Source organism: Marmota monax, unplaced genomic scaffold (genome assembly GCF_021218885.2).
Source record: "Marmota monax isolate L192 unplaced genomic scaffold, Marmota_monax_Labrador192_F-V1.1 WCK01_AAM20220418_F8-fsc00090, whole genome shotgun sequence".
In the NCBI taxonomy this organism is placed as follows: Eukaryota; Metazoa; Chordata; class Mammalia; order Rodentia; family Sciuridae; genus Marmota; species Marmota monax.
In genome coordinates, this window is record NW_026695219.1 from 1,771,594 (window position 1) to 1,794,420 (window position 22,827).

At 36.5% G+C, this 22,827-nt stretch overlaps 1 long non-coding RNA gene across 2 annotated transcripts in view; it reads left to right on the plus strand.

The window, feature by feature from the left end:
* Positions 1-1,475: 1,475 nt before the first annotated feature.
* The window catches only part of LOC131423747 (uncharacterized), a 92,331-nt gene continuing 70,979 nt past the window's right edge, over positions 1,476-22,827 (plus strand). For both annotated transcript variants that reach the window (XR_009225712.1, XR_009225711.1), the window contains exon 1: positions 1,476-1,571. This is a non-coding gene — a long non-coding RNA (uncharacterized LOC131423747). The remainder of the gene's footprint in view (positions 1,572-22,827) is intronic.

The window sequence follows — 22,827 nt, forward strand, 5'->3', positions numbered from 1 at the left end:
CCTTAAGCTGAAGTAGAAAAAAAAATCTTTATATTTGATCACTTTAGTAGAAAGCAGGCACATGCCAATATACTGAAGTAAATGCAAAATTTTATTGGTTGGATTTCTATGATACTGAGCAGAATTCATCCTTCTCCTAAACCCACTAGTCTGCCAAAGTTTGGGTCTTCTAGGTTCAGTGGTTTGCTTTAAGGAGCAGTTTGAATTTTCATGTTTTATTTCATTTTTCCTTATTCAAATAAATGGAAGAAAAATCAAACAGGGTTGGTGCGAGTTTCTTGAAGATTCACTCACTCAATCAGTTCTCAGTGCATATTCTATGTTTGACCCTTGTTGAAGTAGTCCAAAGCTGAAGTAGAAAGAAACAGCTTTATCTGTTAGCACGTTAGGAGAACATAGGCAAATACCCATGTACTAAATTAGCTGAATATTTTTTTGGTCGGATTTCTTTCATACTGGGCTGGATTCATCATTTGCCTAACCCCACAGGCTCAACAAGTTTGGATCTCTAGGTTCAAAGGTTCTCTAACAATTTAGGTTTAGGTTTAGTGTTAGGGTTAGGGTTATGTTTATGGTTGGAGTTAGTGTTAGGGTTAGGGTTAAGTTTGGTCAGATTTAATTGATACTGGGCAGGATTCATCTTTACCAATTCCAACTAGGATCCCCATGTTTGGACATCTAGGTTCAATGGTTTGCTAACAGGTTAGGGTTAGGGTTAAGATTAGGGTTATGTTTAGGTTAAAGGTTTGGTTTAGCGTTAGGCTTAGGGTTTAGTTTGCTTGGATTTCATTGATACTGTGCAGAATTCATCCTTTACCTAGCCCCAGTAGGGTCCCCAAGTTTGGGAATTATCAGATCAATGGTTCGCTGTCAGGAACAGTTTGAATTTTTATGTATCAATTCATTTGGACTTAAGGAGATGAATGGAAATTGAGGTGGAAATCAAATATTGTTTATGGTAGCTGTTTGAAACTTCACTCACTCAATCAGTTCTCAGTGTGCACTTTCTGGTTTGTTTCTTGTTGAAGTAGCCCTAAGCTGAAGTACAAAGAAAGAGCTTTATCTGTTAGTGCATTAGAATAAATCAGGCAATTACCCATGTACTGAAATAGCTGCAAAATTTACTTTTGCAGGATTCCTCTGATAATGTACAAGATTCATCCTGTCCTTAATCCCAATAGGCTCCATGTATGGGTTAGGCAAATAACTGTGGGAAGCCATTCTCGCACGTGATTGGGCACCTCCCTGATTGGGTGTGAGGCGTTCTGGCCAAAGTGTGTTGGAGCTTATCCCCACCCTCTCCAGGTGCGAGAGCCTGTCCGTGCGGGGATGTGACTGACCATTGACCCTGAGACCAATCACTGACCCTGACCTTGGAATGCTGCCCCCCTCGACCTTCATTGGATGGAATTTTCCCCTGAATTTCTTGTTCCCCAATAAAAGGCCACTCCCTGGCATGCTTTCTCTCTCTGTCTCTCTCCTGCTACTCCTGAGTAAGCCTTGCTGCCCCACCAGGTGGTTCAAGGTGAGAGCTAGAGGGAGGGCCATCTCGGACCTGGTCAAAGAAAAAGGTAATTGAGTCTTGTGTGTTTATTTTGATCTCACTAGTTAACTTCTATGCTACAAACCTCTTGTATGAAACCAGCATGCTGGTCGCGTGGTGGAAATAACCATGTACTGAAATAGCAACAAAACATTTTGGTCAGATTTCTTTGATCTGGGCAGGATTCATACTTTACCTATCCCCATTAGGCTCCCCAAGTTTGGATCTTCTAGGTTAATTGGTTTGCTGTTAGGAGCAGTTTGAATTTTCATGTTTCACTTTATTTTGCCCTCCAGGAATTAATGTAAATTGAGTTGGAAATCAAACAGTGTTTGCACTAGCTGCTTGAAACTTCACTCACTCAATCAGTTCTGTGTTCACTCTCTGGTTTGTTACTTGTTGAAATATCCCTAAGCTGAAGTAGAAAGAAACAGCTTTATCTGTGAGTACTTTAGGAGAACACAGGCAAATAACCATGTACTGTAATAGCTGCAAGGTTTTTTGGACAGATTTTTTTCATACATGGCAGAATTCATCCTTTACCTAACCCCACTAGTCTCCCTAAGTTTGGGTCTTCCAAGTTCAATGGTTTGCTAACAGGTTAGGGTTACATTTAGGGTTAGGGTTAGGGTTAGCATTAGGGTTAGTGTTAGTATTAAGGTTAAGTTTTGTAGGATTTCATTGAACCTGGGCAGGATTAATTTTTTACCTATCTCCGCAGTCTTCCCAAGTTTGGACTTCTAGGTTCAATGGTTCACTGTCAGGAACACTTTGAATTTTCATGTTTCACTTCATTTTGCCCTATATGGATGAATGGAATGGGATGTAGAAATCAAACAGGGTTGGTGCTAGCTGCTTGAAACTTCACTCACTGAATCATTTCTCAGTGCACACTCACTGATTTGTGCTTCGTTGAAGTAGCCCTAAGCTCAAGCAGGCAGGAAAAACTTTATCTGGGAACAAAAGAAAATACTCATGGACTAAAATAGCTCCAAAATTGTTTTGGTCGAATTCTCTTTATACTGGACAAGATTCATCCTTTACCTAATGTGACTAGGCTTCCTAAGTTTGGGTCTTCTAGGTTCAATTGTTCATTAACAGGAATAGGTTAGGTTTAGGTTTAGGGTAAAGGTTAGGGTTAGCGTTACGGTTAGGATTAGGTTTGGTGGGATATCTTTGATACTGGGCTAGATTTATTCTTTCACTAACACCATTTGGATCCCAAGTTTGGTTCCCCAGGATCAATGATTCACAAGCAGGAAGTGTTTGGATTTTCAGGTTTCATTTCTTTTTGCCTTGTAGTGTTATATGGAAATGGAGCTTCAAGTCAAACACCATTTGTGCTAGCTCCTTGAAAGTATACACACTCAGTAAGTTCTCAGTGCTCAATCTCTGATTTGCTCCTGTTTAAAATATCCCTAAGCAGAAGCACTCAGGCATAGCTGTACCTGTGAATGCTTTAGGAGCTCACCATAGAATATCCATGCACTGTAACAGCTGCAAAAATTTTTTCATTGGATTTATTTGATACTGGGCAGGATTTATCTTTTCACTATCCCCACTTGGCTTCCCAAGTTTGGTTGTCCTAGGTTCGAGCCTTCTCAGGCAGGAACAATTTGAAATTTCAGGTTTCACTTTGTTTTGCCCTGTAGTGATGAATGGAAATGGAGCTTCAAATCTAACACCATTTGTCCTAGCTCCTTAAAACTTCACACACTCAATTAGTACTCAGAATGCTCTTTATAGTTTCATTCTGGTTGAAGTAGACCTAAGCAGAAACACACAAGAAGAACTCTCCCTGGAGTACTTGAGGAGCTACAAAAAGCATACCCATGTACTGAAACAGCTGCAAAATTTTTTTCATTGGATTTCTTTGATACTGGGCAAGATTTATCCTTTCACTACTGCCACTTGGCTCTCCAATTTTGGTTCTCCTGGGTTCAACCGTGTGAATGCAGGAACAATTTTAATTTGCAGGTTTCACTATGATTTGCCCTGTAGTGATGAATGGAAATGGAGCTACAAATCAAACACCATTTTTTCTAGCTGCTTGAAACATCACACACTTAATCAGGTATCAGTGTGCACTCTATGGTTTGTTCCTGGTGAAGTAGCCCTAAGCAGAATCATGCAGGAACTACTTTCCCAAAGAGTACTTTAGGAGCTAGCAGGAGAATATCCATGTACTGAAATTTCTCCAAAAATTTTTTTCATTGTATTTCTTTGATAGTCAGCAGGATTCATACTTTCACTAACCTTTGGATCCCAAGTATGGTTCTCCTAGGATCAATGGTTTGCAAGAAAAAATAGTTTGAATTTTCAGGTTTCATTTTGTTTTGCTCTGTAGTGATGAATGGAAATGGAGTTGCAAATCAAACACCGTTTGTGCAACTTGCTTGAAACTTCACACACTCATCAGTTCTCAGTGAACACTCTTTGTTTTTTTTTCTAGTTAAAGTAGCCCTAAGCAGAAGCACTCAGAAACAGCTTTCACTGGGAGCATTTTAGGAGCTACCAGGAGAATACCCATGCACTGAAATAGCTGCCAAAATTTTTTTGTCTGACTTCTTAGATACTGGGCAGAATTCATCCTTTCAGTAACTTCTTTGATACTGGGCAAGATTCATCATTTGTCCTAGCTCCTTAAAACTATGCTGCAAGTTTGGTTCTCCTAGGTCATAGGCAGGATCAATTTGAATTTTCAGGTTTCACTTCATTTTGCCCTATAGTGATGAATGGAAATGGAGCTACAAATCAAACAGAATTTGTGCTAACTGCTTGAAACTTCACACATTCCATCAGTTCTCAGTGCACACTCTGGTTTGTTCCTGATTGAAGTAGCCCTAATCAGAAGCATACAGGAATAGCTTGTTCTGGGAGCTCTTTAGGAGGTAGCAGAAGAATATCCATGTACTGAAATAGCTGGAAAAATCTTTTCATTGTATTGGTATGGCACTGGGCAGGATTCTTTTTTTCACAACCCTCAGTTGGCTTCCCATGTTTGGTTCTCCTTGGTTCAACTGTTTTCGGGTAGGAATGCTTTGAATTTTCAGGTTTCACTTAATTTTGCCCTATAGAGATGAATGCAATTGGAACTGGAAATCCAACACGGTTTGTGCTAGATGCTTGAAACTTCACACAGTTAGTTCTCAGTGCGCACTCCCTGCTTTGTTCCCTGTTGAAGTAGCCCTAAGCAGAACCATTTCCCTGTGAGAGCAAGAACACCTTCATTCAGGAGTACTTGAACAGCTTTCAGGAAATTCTGAATTTAGTGGAATCTCTGCCCAAATTCTTCTTGTGGATTTCCTAGATACTGGGCAGAATGGATCCTTTCACCAGTTCCATTGTACCACCAAAATTTGGACCACCTAGTTTCAAAGGGTCACTGGCAGGAATGCTTTGAATTTTCAGGATTTATTTTGTTTTCCTCTATAAGGATGAATGCAATTGGATCTGGAAATCCAATTCAGTTTGTGCTAGCTGCTTGAAACTACACATCCTCAGTTAGTTCTCAGTGTTCACTTCCTGTACTGTTGCCTATTGAAGTAGTCCTAAGCAGAAGCATGTGGAAGAACACCATCTTTTGGGAACGTTTGTGCAGCTTGCAAGAAAGTCCAAATTTACTGAAATCTCTGCCCAAATTTTTCCTGCCAATTTCATTGATAATGGGCTGGATGAATCAATTCACCAGTTTCACCTTGTCCCCCACATTTGATCCTCCTAGATTCAAGAATGTGATGGCACAAACGCTTTGAATTTTCCCGTTTCACTTCATTTTGCCCTAAGGGGATGAATGCAATAAAAAGTGTGAATCCAACATGGTTTTTCTAGCAGCATAAAACTTCACATACTCCATTAGTTGCAGTGTGCACTCCCTGCTCTGTTCCCTGTTGAGGTAGCCCTAGGCAGAAGCATTTCCCAGAGCCTAGAGAAACACCTTTCTGGGGGAGCATTTGAGCAGCTTGCAGGAAAGTCTGGATTTATTGGAGATTTTGCCCAAATTTTTCCTGCAAATTTTGTTTATTCTTGGCAGGATGGATTATTTCATGAGTCCCACCTTGCCTCCCAAATTTGGCATCCTAGGTTCAGGGGTGCACTGCCAGGAATGCTTTGAATTTTCAGGTTTCACTTTGTTTTGCCCTATAGGGATGAATGCTATTGGAACTGGAAATCTAACATGGTTTGTATTAGCTGCTTGAAACTTCACATGCTCAATTATTTCTCCATATGTGCACAATAGTTTGTTTCTAGTTGAAGTAGCCAGAACACAGAAACACATTTTCCTGTAAGTGCTTTTGGAGATAGCTAGAATATAACTTTACTGAAACAGCTCCAAAAAATTTTTCATTGGATATTTTATGTACTAGGCAGGATTGATCCTTTCACCAGAACCACTTGGCTTTTCAAGTTTGGTTTTCTTAGGTTCAATGATTTGCTGACAGGAACAGGTTGAATTTTCAGGTTTCACTTTGTTTTACACTGTAGGGTTGAATGGAAATGGACCTAAAATCCAAACACGGTTTGTGCTAGGTGCTTCACATTTCACACATTCAGTTAGTTATCAGTGGGGGCACAGAGGTTTGTTTCTAGTTGAAGTTTCCCTAAAAAGAAAAAAAAGATGCAGGAAGATGTTATACTTTGAATGCTTTAGAAGCTAGCAGGAGAGCAGCTATTTACTGAAAGTGTTCAAATCTTTCTTTTTGTCAAATTTCTTTGATATTGGGCAGGATTGGTCATTTCACCATCCCCAATTGGCTCCCCAAGTTTGTTTTTCCTAGATTGAATGGTTCCATGTCAGTAACAGTTTGAATTTTCATGTTTCTCTTCATTTTGCCCTGGAGAGTTAAATGGAATTGGACCTGTAAATCAAATACAGTTTGTGATAGCTGCTTGAAACTTCACACACTCAGTTAGTTCTCAGTGTGAACTCCCTACTTTGTTCCCTGTTGAAGTACCCCTAAGCAGAAGCATTTCCAAGAGCAAGCAGAAACACCTTCATTTGGGAGAATTTGAACAGCTTGCAGGTAAGTCCAAATTTACTGTAATCTCTATCCAAATTTTTCCAGCAGATTTTGTTGATACTGGGAGGAATGGATCCTTTCACCAGTTTTATCATGCTCCCCAAGTTTGGTCCTCCTAGATTCAAGGGTTCGCTTGCAGGAATGCTTTGAATTTTCAGGTTTCACTTTGCTTTACCTTATAGGAATGAATGCAATTGGAACTGGAAATCCAACACAGTTTGTGCTAGCTGCTTGAAACTACACATATTCAGTTAGTTTTCAGTGTGCACTCCCTGCTATGTTCCCTGTTTAAGTAGCCCTAAGCAATCATATTTCCGAGAGCATGGAGGAATACCTTCTTTGGGGAGAGTTTGAGCAGCTTGCAAGGAAGTCTGAATTTACTGGAATCTCTGCCTAAATTTTTCCTGCCAACTTCATTTATACTGGGATGGATGAATCCTTTAACCAGTTTCACCTTGTCCCCCAAATTTGGTTCTCCTAGGTTCAAGAATGCAATGGCATGAACACTTTGAGTTTTCCCATTTCACTTCATTTTGCCCTAAGGGGATGAATTCAATTAGAAGTGGAAATCCAACATGGTTTGTGCTAGTATCATGAAACTTCACATATTCAGTTCTCAGTGTGCACTACCTGCTCTGTTTCCTGTTGAAGTAGCCCTAAGAGAAGTATTTCCCAGCACAAAGAGGAACACCTTCTTTTGGGAGCGATTGAGCAGCTTATAGGAGTGTCCGAATTTACTAGAATCTCTGCCCAACATTTTACCTGCAGATTTCATTGATACTGAGCAGTATGGATCCCTTCACCATTCCCACTTTGCCCTCCAAATTTGGTTCTCCTAAGTTTAAGGGTTCACCTGCAGGAATGCTTTGAATTTTCAGGTTTCACTTCATTTTGCCCTATAGGGATGAATGCAATTGGAACTGGAAATACAACACAGTTTGTGCTAGGTGCTTAAAACTTCACACAATCAGTTAGTTCTCAGAGTGAACTTTCTGCTTTGTTCCCTGTTGTAGTAGCCCTAAGCAGAAGCATTTCCCAGTGAGAACAGGAACACCTTCACTCTGAAGCATTTGAACAGCTTTCAGGAAATTCTGAATTTAGTAGAATCTCTGCCCAAATTCTTCCTGAAGATTTCCTAGATACTGGGCAAAATGGATCTTTCACCAGCTCCATCTTGCCACCAAAATTTGGTCCTCCTACATTCAAGGGTTCAAGGGTTAGGTGGCATTTTCCAATGGACAGGTAAGATGTCTTTGAAATTTGTGGCTTTTGCCAAAATGATTTTTGGTTTGCAGAGTACGGATCAAGAATTTATGGGCTCCTCTACCAATCTGAGGATGAAGTTTGTGTTCTTTGGGTGGAGCAAGCCTTATCTTGCCCAGATACTAGGTGGGATATATAGCTGTCAGCAAGATCCAGAAGGCTGCAAGTGTAGATAATATAGGCAAAGTTCCATGTATGATTTTTCTTGGAGAAAGTGGCATAAATAAGAGATGGAAAGAACATGTAATAGAGCTGGAACCAAGGGACAAGAGAACTGAGGCACTGGCAGGGGAACATGAGAGTGAAGCAAGCCCCTTCCATGTAGTGTACAGGGGAAGAGAAAGGGGGAGGCTGGCTGTCCATTCACCAGGATGCTTGGATTTAGTCTCCCTAGGATTGGGACTGAAAACTGGAGGGGTCTATCAACCAGACCATTTTAATAAATAGCAAAATGGAAACATAAGTTTATCTGTTTGCCCATCCCCATTTATCATTCCCCTGATAAAATGCTTTATTGGATATTTTAAAGTGTTTTGCCTTTTAAAAATGAAGTATATACAGCATTTTAATTTTAATGTATTTATTTACAAAACTATAATGTTACACACACCATAGAAAGATGTATAAGAAATACTACCCATAAAACATCAACTTCAGGGCTACAGTTTGTTTGATTAACACTTAATATCTATCAGTGTACATCTATGTATGTATATATTTTCAATGAGAAATCTTTCAAGGAATCTCTGGTAAAAATGACTGGGTGTTTGTTTTTATAAAAGTTCTTTTTTATTGGCTTAAATAAGTGTTCCATTCCACTCCACCATAGATTTTTTGTATTAGCCATATGCCTTTCACTCATTTTACATCCTCTAGCTTTCAAGTGTTTATTCATTGTCATTTTGATCAATGAATCATCTTCATAACATTTGTTGAAAAGCCCTGGGTTTTCTGAAAGTGCTTCATTAAGCTTTAATCTCTTACTCTGATAAAGAATGGCATTCACTGGCAGCTTTCACACTTTCTAAGATACCAAAATCATCTTGATTTTTACATTTTTTCCAAATTCAAGCAGACTACAGGAAACACTTCCCCAAGCTTCCTATGAAAAATTGGTGATTTCAATTGTTACAGTCCACATCATTTCCTATAGTTTTCTAGGAAATATGACAATCCCCATCATCCCAATACAATTTCCTGATCTTATTCATTCACATTTCTCTGAAATGTTAGGCAAGGAGGGCAAACCCTTATCCCCAAAGGGCCATGGACAGTGTGCAGATGGCACCCAGCCTGAGCAGTGTGCTGACAACAGTCCTGAAACTCCTGGTTTTGTCTGTAGGGTATTATCAGAGTACCCAGGGTTACCTGAAGCACCTGAGCCCTGGTTTCCTGTTCTTGAATAAGAAGACTCATTATTCCCAAAGTGCAAATTTTATGTTGATCAATTTTTCATAAACCAAATAAAGATACTTTTAATATTTTTAATTTCCACATGCTGTCTTTTACTATTGTGACCAAACTAAGAAAATGTATGCAATCAGCAAAGATATGCTCTTCTAGTTATCAATGTATGCTCTTGATTTTTACAAATTAATTATTTATTAATAACCATATAGGTGGAACAAAAAACACCCAATTATCAGTAAAAATTTAGAAGTGAAGGCCTGCTGACATTTCATATTTGTAGGAGTAGAAGAATCATTCATGAATAAAATAGCTTTTAATTGGTTGGAGAAAATTAGCTGCATTTTGTTGTTGCTATTTCCTACTGGAGATTAAAACCAGGGATTCTTTACAACTAAACTATATCCCCAGTCTTTTTATTTGTTATTTTGACAAAGATCTTGTTGAGTGGCCTAATCTGATCCAGAACTTGCCGTTCTGCTTGTTGAGCATTGCAGTATCTGGGATCACAAGTACATGCCACCATGCTCATAAACTAGTTATATTTTGATGTCACAAACATAAAGTGCATGACAAAACATTTAATTTTTTCAATAATACAAAATGACAAAAAAAATTAGAAGCAAATATAAATGCCTACTTATACATATTATGTTGGCAAAGACTTTGCTAAAAATGACCTGAAAAGCAAGTTGGCCACTGTTTTTCTCTTCTTTGAGGGTTTTAGATATTAAAACCCAGGACCTGGCATCTAAACCAAAACTCTACCTTAGAGTCATACCCTCAGCCCAAGAGCAAGCATTTTTAATTTCAGTTTATCAAAATAAAAATCAACCCTCCAACACCTGCACCACCTACACTGAGTCCGAAATACCTGCACTGCCTGTTCAGAGAGGAACACCATGCTGATGTTCCCTATCCATCAACATGCAGTTCCACCCAAACTGCCTCAATCTTGGGACATTTGAGCCACTGCCATAGGCCTCCCCACACTGTAATCTCTACCAAGGGAAAATGGATAGGACCAGGAGGAAGCATGATACACCACACTGTGCATCACTGAACAGGCCACCCATTGACATAGCACAGTCCATCCTTCCAGCCTCATCTCTAAAAATGGTTGCCTCCATCTTGGGACATCTCTGCCACATCTTGGGTTACCTCTGCTACCATCTATGCAATATTTAGTTGAGGGAGCTTCCACCTTGAGATACCAACTGGGGTCTGGAAGCCTAACATCAAGGTAACTATAGATTTGACACTACTGCTACCACCAACTAAGGACATGGCCGGTTCCATTTAAGGACAACAACCAGGACTTGGAAGACCATCACCAAGGTCCCTGTGGGCCAGGTTTGCACCAGAGGTATCCCTACTAGGTTTGTTGACAGACCCCACCCTGTTGCATAGGCAACAGGGAGTCTTGCATAGAGTCACCTTTCTCTCTTTTTTTCTTCTACTAACAGCCAACTTCTTTTAATTCCTCTTTCACTCATCCTATAATATAATTCCTCTGTATTCTCATATCTTGCCTCATAAACATCACAACATACCCCCAACCCCATTCTCTCTCTATCCACCATTAGAAACTATAAATCCTTATGCAAACCTACTGGCTATGTGGTAGAAGAAAACAAACTCATTGTTTCTGTTTATAGCAAAAAAAATAAACAAAAAACTGTAAATATCTAAATAGAAGCTAATTGATTTATGGCTGCATATTTGTTCCATTTGGTGCTAAAAACATTGATTTCACCTTTAAAGATGAAGTATTGGTAACCTGAAGGGAAACTATAAGATTATAGAGTTGAAACTTCAATATCTCAGAGCCATACTGCAAAAGAGGAAGACACATGGACAACATAAAAAAAAAAACAAGGAAGAAAAGTGCCCCAAACAAACCAAGATACTACAATAATAGAATCTACTGACAGTGCAGTAGATGTAATGTCAGAGAAGAAGTTTAGAATGTACATAATTAAAATGATCTACAAATTAAAAATGACATAAGAGAGCAAATACAGGGAAAAATTGATCACTCCCACAAAATGATAAGAGAGCAAAGACAGGCAACCATTGATCACACCAACAGAGAGATAAGAGAGGAAATACAGATAGGAAAAGATTATTTCAAGAAAGAATAAAAATTTTGAAAAAAAAAACCCAGAAGTCCTTGAAATAAAGGAAACAAGAAACCAAATAAAACACTCAATATAAAGCATGACCAACAGACTAGATCACTTGGAAAACAGAACCTTAGATAATGAAGACAAAATACACAATCTTGAAAATAAAGTTGATCACACATTAAAGATAGCAATAAACCGTGAACAGAACATACAAGAATTATGGGATAACATCAAAATATCTAAGATTTATCAAGATAGAGGAAGGTGCAGAGATTCAAAACAAAGGAATGTAAAATCTTTTTAATGAAATAATATCATAAAATCTCCCAAATATAAAGAATGAATTTAAAAATCAAATACAAGAGGCTTATGAGATACCAAAGGTACAAAATTATAACAGATCTAAATCAAGACACATTATAATGAAAATGCCTGGCATACAGAATAAGGATGGAATTTTAAAGGCTGCAAGAGACAGGAAACAGATTACATAGAAGAGGAGACCAATTCAGATCTCAAGCAATTTTTCAACACAGACCCTCAAAGCCAATCTCTGAAATAAAATGAATCCCAACCAAAAATCTTATATTCCAGCAAAATTAAGGTTCAGATTTACTGACAAAATAAAAACTTTTCATGATAAACAAAAGTTAAAAGAATTTACAGTGAGAAAGCCTGCAGTACATTCTTTACAAAATATTCTATGAGGAGGAAATAAAAAACAACGATGAAAATCTACAAAGGAAGGAACTACAATAAAGGAAAGATTAATCAAAGGGGAAGATGGGCATAATGGTACATGCCTGTAATTTCTGCAGCTAGGTAGGCTTAGGCAGGAGAATCACAAGTTCAAAGCCAGCCTCAGCTACAATGAGTCACTATGAAACTCAGTGAGACCCTGTCTCTAAATAAAATACAAAATAGGTCTGGGGATTGAACTCAGGGTCAAGTGCCCCTAAGTTCAATCCACAGTATAAAAAAAAGAAGAGACTAAGTCCTGCTAAAATACCAAAATAAACCAAAATGACCTGGAATACAAAATATAGCTCAATAATAACCCTGAATGTGAATGGCATACACTCATCAATTAAAAGACAAACTCACAGAGTGGATTAAAAATAAGACCCAACAATATGCTGCCTTCAATAACATTTCACAGGAAAAGACATCCACAGAGTGGAGGTAAATGAATGAGATAAGGGCTGGGGATGTGGCTCAAGCAGTAGCGTGCTCGCCTGGCATGCATGTGGCCCGGGTTTGATACTCAGCACTACATACAAACGAAGATGTTGTGTCTGCCGAAAACTAAAAAATAAATATTAAAAAATTCTCTCTCTCTCTCTCTCTCTCTCTCTCTCTCTCTCTCTCTCTCTCTTCTTTAAAAAAAAAGAATGAGATAAAATCTCACACATGGACCACATAAACAAGCAGGGTTCTCATCCTCATATCAGATAAAGTGGACTTCAAACCAAAGTTAATGAAAAGGGATAAAGAAGGTCATTTCATACTACTTAAGGGAATCATACATCAACAAGACATAACAATTTAAATATCTATGACTCAAACAATGGGGCATATATGTATATCAAACAAATCCTTCTCAACTTCAAGAATCAAATAGACCACAATACAATAATACTGGGTGACTTTAACACACCTCTCTCACTGCTGGATAGATCTTCCAAACAAAAACTCAACAAAGAAACTATAGAACTCAATAAAACCATCAATAATTTAGACTTAACTGACATGTATACAATATTCCATCCATCAGTGAGTGAATATACTTTTTTTTTCAGCAGTACATGGATTCTTCTCCAAAATAGACTACATGTTATGGCACAAAGCAAATCTTAGCAAATACAAAATAATAATAATTATAATTATAATATATATAGTACCCTATATTCAATCTAACCATAATGGAAGAAAATTAGAAATCAATGGTAAAATTTTAAAAAATAGAAACTATTCAAACAGCTGGAGACTAAATAATACACTCTTGAATGATGCATGGATAATAGAAGACAGAGAGAAGATTTTTAAAAAATCTTAGAGGCAAATAAAAACTCCTATACAACATATCAAAATCCCTGGGACACTATGAAGGCTGTGTTAGGAGAAATGTTCATTTCATTCATTAAAAGAAGAAAAAGTCAACAAATAAACAACCTGACATTACATTTCAATGTCCTGGAAAAAGAAAAACAAACCAACACAAAAAGTAGTAGAAGACAGAAAATAATAAAATCAGGGCTGAAATCAATGAAATTAAAACAAAAGGAACAATTAAAAATACTGATAAAACCAAAAGTTTGTTCTTCAAAAATAATTAAATAAAATTGACAAATCCTTTAGCTACCTAATAAAAAGAAGGAGAGAGAGAATTCAAATTACTAAAATTAGTGATGAAAAAAAGAAATATCATGATAGAATCTACTGGAATACAGTAGACAATTAGAAATAATTTTGAAAATGTATACTCCAGTAAAATAGAAAAACTCAAAAACACTGAAAAATTTCTAGAAGCGTCTGGTCTACCCAAAATTAACCATGAGGACATACATAATTTAAACAAATCAATTAAGTAATAAAATAAAAAACACCATTAAAAGCCTACCAACCAAGAAAAGCCCAGGACCAGATGGATTGTCAGCTGACTTTTACAAGACCTACAAAAAGGAATTAATACCAATACTCCTCAAATTAATCCATGAAACAGAAAAGGAGGGAACACTTCCAAACTCATTCTACGAGGCTAGTATCATCCTGATACCAAAACTAGAGAGAAACACATCAAAGAAAGAAAATTTCAGACCAATATCCATGGTAACATGGATTCAAAAATTCTCAAAAAATTTTTGGAAAATTTCATTCAAAAACATATTAAAAAATAGTGCACCATGATCAAGTGGGATTTGTTCCAGGGATGCAAGATTAGTCCAACATTCAGAAATCAACAAATGTAATTTATCACATCAACATACTTAAAGATAAGAATCATAAAATTATGTTAATTCATGCACAGAAAGCATTTGACAAATACAGAATGCTTTCATGTTCAAAACCCTAGAAAAACTAGTGCTATTGAACATACCTCAGCATTGGGAAAGCTATCTATACTAAACTCAAGGCCAAAATTATTCTAAAGGGAGAAAAATTGAAAGCATTCCCTCTAAAAACTAGAACAAGACAGGGACACCCTCTTTCACCACTTCTATTCACCATACTCCTTGAAACTCTAGCCAGAGTAATTAGACATATGACAGAAATTAAAGGGACATGAATAGAAAAAGAAGAATTTGCCAACAACATGATTCTATACTTAGAGGATCCAAAAATTTAACCAGAAAACTTCTAAAATTAATAAATAAATTTATTAAAGCAGCAGGATTCAAAATCAATACCCATAAATCAAATGCATTTCTATATATCAGTGATGAATCCTCTGAAAGAGAAATTAAGAAAACTACCTCCATTCACAAAGCCTCAAAAAAATACTTGGGAATCAACTTAACAAAAGAGGTAAAAGACCTCTATAATAAAAACTACAGAATGCTAAAGAAAGAAACTAAAGAAAACCTCAGAAAATGAAAAGATCTCCCATGCTCCTGGATAGGTAGAATTAATATTGTCAAAATGGCCATACTACCCAAAGCACTATACAGATTCAATGCAATTCCAGTTAAAATCCCAATGTCATTCCTTATAGAAATATAAAAAATAATCACAAAATTCATGAGCTGTGCCTCAGTGGTTAAGTACCTCTGGATTCAATCTCTAGTATAAAAAATCCTTAAAAACATTAAATTCTATTTAATATTAATATTTGAATATTAAACTCTATTTTTCATCTGTTTTATTCCATTTATTAACCAGAAACAATTTTAACACTTTTTATGTAGCAGATAAACTGTACTATTTCTTAGAATCCTTCCATCTTTAAAAAGTTTTTGCTATCCTCCTCCATTTAGCAAGTGAGAGATTTAAAAGGAAGTAATAGAAGGCAATTTCAATTGAAAAATTTCCTCTTCTTTTTAAACAAAAGCATTTCTGAAGGAAGGTAATTATAGAAGATAAAATATAACTTGCATTTGGAAATTTTCTAACAGTGTTAAAGACTGATATTAAACCTGGAAATATCTAATTTCCATATTTTCTATAAGTCTAAATATTGAATAAAGTGAATCATACTTCTTCATTTGAATCTTGAGTTTTGTGGGGACAAGTGCATAGAGTACTGCATATGTGGCATATGTTGACGGTGCCTGAATGGCAAACCAATCCCCTTGTCCTAGGCACCTGAGCAGCAAACCACTTACCCTATAGGCACAACCCTGGGCATAAGGCTACATGTTGCACTCACAGCACTTGCTCAGTGGCCTGCTCCTCAATTGGTTGCTGCAAGAAGAGTTGAAAAGAAATTGTATTGGTGGTTGCCTATAATCTGCTTAACTACTGCCTGAGTATATATACATGGTAACTACACAATAAAATCAGACCTGCTTCCAGCTTGGTCTCCAGAAGGCTTGATTCATGACTCCACAGCCACACTCTCCTCTACCCTCTTCCATGGACCTCCTTACTGAATGGGAGAGAAGAGAGTCCAAGCAGAGTTTCCTTTAGCTTCAAGTTCTCTGAAAATCCAAGTAAAATTTCTTTTTTGTTTTTAATTTTTGCTGTTCTCATTGTTTTTTAACCCTCTTTATTCATAATAATTTCCTGCTTTGAAGAGGACAGATTGTTAAATTTATCCAGGATAAAATTTAAAATTGTTAACAAAAGTTGTTCTGACAGTACTACAGCAAAGATGAGTTTTTATCAGAGACAATCTTTGCTATCATGCTTCTAGTCTTCTTCTGGTAGCTTGTTTAGTAGATATTTCTCTTGCTTCTATAATTTCCTCACCAGCAGCATTAATTAAAATTTTGCTCCATGTGGTACCAGCTTTCCTAAATTTGTCTTGAAAGGAGACTAGGACAATCTTTTCTCTCCTCCCTTCTCTCTCTCTCATTCCAGGACTTTGCTGTCCAATCCCTTATAGTACAGTTATGGAATTAGAGATAACATATGAAAGTTAAATCACCACAGATGATATTTTAGAAGTCTCAATACATATTTTTTATTAATCCAAGGAGTAAATTCCATGTACCCCAGAAGAGTAGAAAGAGTGTACTTGCTTCTTTGATATAAGGAGAGTAACTAAGAACAGAGTAGGGTCGAAGAGCATGAGAAGAAGATTAACATTAAACAGGGATGAGAGGTGGGAGGGAAAGGGAGAGAGAAGGGAAAACGCATGGAAATGGAAGGAGACCCTCAGAGTTATACAAAAGTACATACAAGAGGAATTGAGGGGAAGGGGAAAAATAATATAAGGGGGACAAATGAATGTCAGTAGAGGGGGCAGAGAGAGAAGAGGGGAGGGGAGGGGAGGGGAGGGGAGGGGAGGGGAGGGGAGGGGAGGGGAGGGGAGGGGAGGGGAGGGGAGGGGGGATAGTAGAGGATAGGAAAGGCAGCAGAATACAACAGACACTAGTATGGCAATATGTAAATCAATGGATGTGTAACTGATGTGATTCTGCAATCTGTATATGGGGTAAAAATGGGAGCTCATAACCCACTTGAATCAAATTGTGAAATATGATATATCAAGAACTATGTAATGTTTTGAACAGCCAACAATAAAAAATTAAAAAAAAAAAAAAGAGTGTACTTGTCTGATGCTACCAAACAATAACTTGGGTAGGACTCCATCCACTCTCCAAGTTCCAGGATACTTTGCTCTTCTGAGAATTCTTGGAATTAATGTTGTACTTTAGTTAAGGAACATGATGTTCATTGATAGAAATCCTGTCAGGTTACTTTAGTTTGAGCTTTCAGCCCCTTTTTAAATATCTTTTAATCCCTATGTAAGAAAATCATTACAGGAGAATTTTTCTAAGCTTTTTTGACTAGCTGGAAGTTAGGCTCACTCATAGCTTGAAACTGGGAATTTTCTCCATACTTTAAGTCTGTGTTTTGTTTTTTTTTTAAGAAAAGTTGAGAGTTTTGATTACCTATCCCATAACTGAAAACATATTGAGGCTTCACAAACAATAACAAAAAAAGGCATGTCCCAGGATGTTCTTAAGTTCTTCAAAGATAATTTGATTCCTCAAAACATTTTTACAGCTACTTTCAAAAATATTTTCCTTGTAAGATTTCTCAATTCAAAGCTTTTTTTCATAGTCACCCTATTGACATGAATATTTGGCCCTTAGCAACTGTAAGTTAGACATTTATAGTTGGCTTAGTTTGTGTTGGGATTGAGATTCTAATTTTTTTTCTAATTAAGTGTGTATTTTAGCTTCTTAGAAGAAATCTTTGCATTTTGCTTGCATTTTATTTTAGTATGGTTGGTTATTCTTTAAAAGGCTTATGCCTGCAATATTCAGAAGACCATAATTAATGCACTAAGAAAAATATTGTGTCCATCCCTCTCCAACATAAAGCTTACTAATAGAATGAGAACGCATTTTTTAAATTTGCAGAAGCATTAACTTTTCAAGAGTACAAAAATAAAGCAGAGTCATTTTCTCTAGCATAAATAATTTAGGAAAGCTTATTTTGCATAATATATAAACAGATATAATTCTAAAATAACTACAAATGGAGTCATGTAATTTCTTGAAAGTTATCTTGAAAAGAAGCAAATCTGAAGAGTGATGGACAACTTCCAAATGTCCCAAATCTTAATGAAATCCAAATTAAGACTCAATAATAATTTCCTTCATCTTAGTATGTTTACTATAAATAGCTCTAACATCAACTTTGATTATTTATTTGCCATTCTTCATTTTACTCTAGTGTCCAATATCGTTCTCTCTAGCCATCTGATTTTCTTCTAATTTGATATTTCTTCCTATGTTTTAAGGCATTTACTGGAACCATTCTATCTTTGTTTTCCTAGCTCAGGTTTAGATTTATTCTCCTTTTCCCTCTTACATTATCTGGTACTGCTTCAAATTCCCCTATCCATTTTTTTGTCATTTTACTGTGAAGAACAATATCAACAAGTCATTGGATTTTCCTAAGGTTGTATAATATGTGGCTTTGCTCTAAAGTGATTGTAGTAAATAGAACTTAATGTCTTCTTTCAAAGTGGTGCTGATACTGGGAGGGAACAGCAGAGTACACACATGAGTGTGTTTTAAAGAAAAAAAAGAATGAGAAGTTGTGCTCCATTTATGTACAATGTGTCAAAATGCACTCTACTGTCATATATAATTAATAGAACAAGTAAAAAGAAAAACAGAAAAAAATAAAAGAAAAACAGGCACATTCTACTGTCGTGTATAAGTCGCAAAACCTCAGACTTGGATATAGTTCATTGGTAGTTCCTGTATTCAACATGAACAAAGCCCAGCTTCAATCAATAAAACAAAAGTAAAGATGCAAAACCAAACTTCTATGTCTTTCAGCCTCTGCTGATCCACATTTCAACATAGTACGATTTCTCATCTTCTCACCCCCACCAATCCACATCATTACTAACTACAAATATACTGAAGGAGACAATGCCTTTTAATGAGTTCTCTGCTCTGTTACTATGAGGATGCTTGTAAAGCTGCCTGGAAATCTTTTCTCTTTCCCCTTGTTTGCTTGGCTAAATCCCACTCCTCTTCAGATTGAGGTTAGGAGTCACTTCATTCAAGAGCTTATTCCAGACCTCTATGCCAGCTCAATCTTCTCCAAATGTGCTCTCAGGACTCCTGATATTATCTTCATGAATAGTATTTATTTTTTGATACATACCTCTCTCTCTCCTCTCCTCTCCTCTCCTCTCCTCTCCTCTCCTCTCCTCTCCTCTCCTCTCCTCTCTCTGTCTCAGATGCTGGAGCTTGAACCCAGGCCCTCATTCATGATAACCATGTGCTCTACCATTAATCTATCCTTAGCTACACCTCCCAGCCCTCCTTAGCCTCTCTCTTTCTCATCACATTTTATTCCACTGAGGATAAGATAGTGACTTCCTTACCATAGCATCTAAAGCAACTGCACCCATACCTGGGATATCATAGGTGGATATCTACTGAATGTATAAATGTACTTCGTCCTTACATTGTATTAATGCTGAAGTCATAAGAAAGGTTGATTCACCCTATGGTCTCTGCCTATAGTAATTTCAAATAAGAACGTGGCAAGAAGACAAGCAAAGAATTAAAAAAAAATACGGTATGATTAATAGTAATAATAGGTGGCAATAAATGTTTAGAGAGATGTCAAAGTGCTTGACGAAATGATTGAGATAAAATAAAATCCTTGAAGCTTTTACATTTTCTCTTTGGTATTTAAACAGTTCTGGGAAAAGGGTATTTTGCCCTTGTTCAAGGCAGTGAATGATTAATTTATCATCATTTTTTCCCAAAACTGAAAGTGATCATGCCAAAGAGAAGTATGGCAGATTGCCTTATGACTTTCATCTGGAAGAAGTTTAAAGCTTGTGTTTTCAATTCACTACTTTTTTTAAAAATTCAGTTCATAATTGATCACAATTAATGTAGGCAGACATGAGATTGTATAGAAATTTTATTGCAGCAAATAGATTACAATGTTCCTCCAAGAGGAACATGAGGAACTACTCTACTTGAAAAATATCTAATGGTGTCTCATTTAAACTGATCACCAAGTGAGCTGCTTCCCTTTGCCACACTCTTCTGCCATTATGTTCTGCCTCACCTTGAGCCCCAGGGAATGGAACCAGCCTTCTATGAATTAAGACCTCTGAAACTATGAGTCCTCAAGTAAACTTTTCCCCTTCTGAATTTTTTTTGAGAAGATCTTTTAGTCACAGCAGCAAAAGAGCTGACTTAAACATGTATGTTGAACCAACTCTGCATCGCATGTATGAATCCCACTTGCTAATGGTACACTCTTTTTAATATGTATTTTATGTGCTTTGCCAGAATTTTATTGAGAATTTTTAATCTATATAAATTAGAGATATTTGTCTGAAGTTTTTTTTTCCTTGATGTGTCTTTGTCTGGTGATACTATCTACATAGAATGAGTTTGGAAGTGTTCTCTCCTTTTCTATTTCATGGAATAATTTCAGGAGTATTGGTGTTAATTCTTCTTCAAAGGTCTGATAGAATTCAGCTGAGAATCTGTCTAGTCCTGGGCTTTTCTTAGTTTGTAGACTTTTTAAAATTTTTTAAATTTGTTTTAATTAATTATACATGAGAGTAGAATGCATTTATGCACTTTAATATATAATACATAGATGGAATATATTTTTTCATTTTTCTGAGGGTTCATGTCACAGAATTACATTGATCATGCAGTCACATATATACATAAAGTAATAATATCTCTTTCATTCTACTATCCTTCCTATCCCCACATTCCTACCCCTTTCCTCCCATCACTTCCCTCTACCTAATCTAACTATTCTCTAGGGCATCCCACCTCATTATGAATTAGCACCCACATATTAGAGAAAACATTTGGCTTTTTTGGTATTGGATTATTTCACTTAGCATGATATTCTCCAACTCCATCCATTTACTGGCAAATGTCATAATTTCATTCTTCTTTAAAGCTGAGTAATATTCCATTGAATATATATACTACATTTTTTTTAACAATTTATCTATTGAAGGACACCTAGGTTGGTTACATAGTTTAGTCATTGTGAATGGAGCTGCTATAACTGTGATGTGGCTGCATTACTGTAGTATGCTGATTTTAAGTCTTTGGGGTATAAACCGAGGAGTGGGATAGCTGGGTCAAACAGTTGTTCCATTCCAAGTTTTCTGAGGAATCTCCATACTGCTTTCCATAGTGGTTGTACCAATTTGCAGCACCACCTGCAATGTATGAGTTTACCTTTTTCCCCCACATCCTCACCAACATTTTTTGTTGCCTGCATTCTTGATGATTGCCATTCTGACTAGAGTGAGATGAAATCTTAGAGTAGTTTTGATCTACGTTTCTCTAATTAATAGAAATGTTGAACAATTTTTCATATGTTTGTTGATCAATCGTATTTCTTCTGTGAAGTGTCTGTTCATTTCCTTAGCTCATATATGGATTCGGTTATTTGTTTTTGTTGTTGTTGTTTCTTTCTTTCTTTCTTTGGTGTTAAGTTTTTTGAGTTCTTTATATATCCTAGAGACTAATGCTTTATTGGAGGTACATGTGGTAAAGATTTCTCCCAATCTGTATGCTCTCTCTTCACATTATTGATTGTTTCCCCTGCTAAGAAGAAGCTTTTTAATTCAAATCCATCCAATTTATTGATTCCTGATTTTATTTCTTCAGCTTTAGGGGTCTTGTTAAGGAAGTCAAGTCCTAAGGCAGCATGGCAAAGATTTGGACCTACTTTTTCTTCTGTTAGGCCCAGGGTCTCTGTTCTAGTGCCTAAGTGTTTGATCCACTTTGAGTTGATTTTTGTGCAGGGTGAGAGATACAGGTTTAATTTCACTTTGCTACATATGGATTTCCAGTTTTGCCAGCACCATGTGTTGAACATCATTTCTCCAGTGAATGTTTTTGGCACTTTTGTCTAGTATGAGATAACTGTATTTTTGTGGGTTTGTCTCTGTGTCTACTATTCTGTATCATTGGTCTACAAGTCTATTTTGGTGCCAATACCATGCCATTTTTGTTACTGTGTATAGTTTAAATTCTGGTATTGTGATGCCTCCTGCTTCACTTTTCATGCTAAGGATTGCGTTAGCTATTCTGGGTCTCTTATTTTTCCAAATAAATTTCATGATTGCTTTTAATATTTCTATGAAGAATGTCACTGAGATTTTAACTGGCAATTCATTTAATCTGTAAAACACTTTTGGTAGTATGGCCATTTTGACAATATTAATTCTGCTGAAAATAAAGTAGATTTGCTTGTTGATGTATGAAATATTTTATGCATGTCTGTTAAGTCTAAATTATTGATTTATTATTTATTTCTATAGTTTCTTTATTTAGTTTTTGTTTGGAAGATCTGTCCAGTAGTGAGAGAGGTGAGTTAAAGTCACCCAGTATTATTGTGTTGTGGTCTATTCTACTCTTGAAATTGAGAAGGGTTTTTTTTATGTACATAGATGCTTCATTGTTTGGGGTATATATACTTTCCTTTAGAAGTATGAAATGCCCTTCTTTTTCTCTTCTAACCAATTTTGAAGTCTGCTTTATCTGAGATAGTATGGAAACCCCTGCTTGTTTATGCATATGAGTGATAGTTTTTTTCCTCTTCTTTCATCTTCAGCCTGTGAATGTCTTTGCCTATGAGGTTAGTCTCTTGAAGACAGTATATTGTGGAGTCTTCTTTTTAATCCAATCTGCCAGTCTGTGTCTTTTGATTGATGAGTTTAGGCCATTAACATTCAAAGTTATTATTGAGATATGATTTGTATTCCCTTTCATTTTTATTTATTTATGGTTTTTAATTTGACTTAGTTTTTCCTTTGTTATTCCTTGAA